Source organism: Mus caroli, unplaced genomic scaffold, assembly GCF_978045245.1.
Source record: "Mus caroli unplaced genomic scaffold, Mus_caroli_1 scaffold_13, whole genome shotgun sequence".
In the NCBI taxonomy this organism is placed as follows: Eukaryota; Metazoa; Chordata; class Mammalia; order Rodentia; family Muridae; genus Mus; species Mus caroli.
Window position 1 is genome coordinate 18,959,674 of NW_028227268.1, and position 1,800 is coordinate 18,961,473.

Sequence of the window (1,800 nt, forward strand, 5' to 3'; positions counted from 1 at the left end):
GCGCAAACCGCAGTTCTCCGCCGCGCACCCGGCCCCAGGGGGGCGGGCTGCAGGGAGGGGGCGGGCGCGGGCGACGGCCGGGGGTCCTCCGCAGCCATGGCGCGCCGGCTGGGGGCTGCCGTGCAGTGCACCTGCGGCGGAGGGGGCGGCCGCCGATGCACCTGCCCGAGCCGGAGCCGACCCAGGCGAGGCCGAGAACACCGCGGCGCGCTCGCCCGGCGCCTCCGGGTCCTAGAACCGCAGCTCTCCACCCTAAGTCCGGCAGTAGGAGGGGTCTCTAGGCCCGAGCCTGGAGAAGGCAGACCCCCGGGCGGAAGATTGTCCAACCAATCCGCGCGCGCCTTGGAAACCTAAGGTGGCGCTGAGGTGCGGTGGTGGGTGTAATTGCTGCTGGGGGTCCCCTTTTGGGGTCCCCAACTAAGAAGATGGGAACCCCCTTCCAGGCCCCCCACCTCTGTGTCTCTCCTCCGTTGGGCCCAGAGATGATCTGAGGACCAGAGGGAATTATCTGCAAACAGGTTGGAGGACAATGACATAGGTCAATTGAGACCTGACCAGATGTGACTGTGCCAGGATCTTCAGCAGTTTTAGACTGGGGGCACTCGTGGAAAAATGAAGTTGGCAAACCTGGGGACCACTGTGGTGGTGCCAAGGAGAAGTAGGGCACTAAGAAGGGTTAAAGGCAGCTGCTAGGCTGGGGGAGGAACAGGCACCTCAGATGGGTGGAAAATCTTGACATTGTCACCATGAGGGACCTAGGCTGGCTGAAGAATGACAATCTTGGCTATCTGATAGTTACAGAAAGATTTCTGTGACAGTGACCAGCAAAGGTAGGTATGGATGTCCTTGTTTCTGGAACGGGGAAACGAAGAACGCAGTAGCAAGGGGTCTTGCCCAAGGCCACGCAGATAATTAGGGCAGAAACAAGCCTCTCTGTTCATATCCAGAAATCTATAGCCTCGGACTCTTTAGGGTAGGAGAGTGGAGAAGGGGTAGGCCTTCATAACCGGGGCTCAAACTCCATCCAGAATTAACACCTCTAATTCTCCCATTTAATCTGTGGGGCTCTTGAGTCGGCCCCTCCCTGTTCTGCCAGTCCATGGGGTGAGGTGCCCTACAATGAGGAAGCCTTGAACTTTCTCTGTGCCAGCCCAGGGGCTCTAAATGGCTGCTCTAGGTCATTCCCACCTCTCTAGTTCATACTCAAAGCCACTGACAAAGGATTCAGCAGGAACTGGGAAATTAATTATCTAATCATGAGGAAAACCAGACACAAACCTGCACGGTCCCCAGCTTGACCTGATTAAAGCCTTCCTCCTGCCAAGTTCACCATCACCCCTGCCACCATGGGAGAGATAGTTTCATTTCATGTCCTGAGCAAGGACTTCCAGGGTGGGTGGAAACAGGGTCTCCTGGAGCCTATAGGAAGGGTACCTGCCCTATGCCTACCTCCATCTTCCTTAGCCTTGCCCTTGGGCCTTGCCTGAGATTAGTAGTTGAAAGATTTTTGTTTATTTATTAAAGACTGTACTTCCTGATTCTTCCATAGCTGTCTCTTTCAATTCATCAACAAATGTTTCCTTCGAGCCCCAGCTGTGTGCCCAGCTGTCTGCTTACTGATGGGGCTTCTGGGACTCTTAAGGTGTCCCTAACCTTGGACACGGCCTAGCAAGGAACGGATTCAGAACCTGGGAGGGAGGGTATCTGCATTGAAGTACTTGTGGGGCCAGTGCCCATGCCTCCTCTGCCCATCACTGCTACTTTGAGGGACACCGAGAAGCCAGAAATTGGGCCTCTACT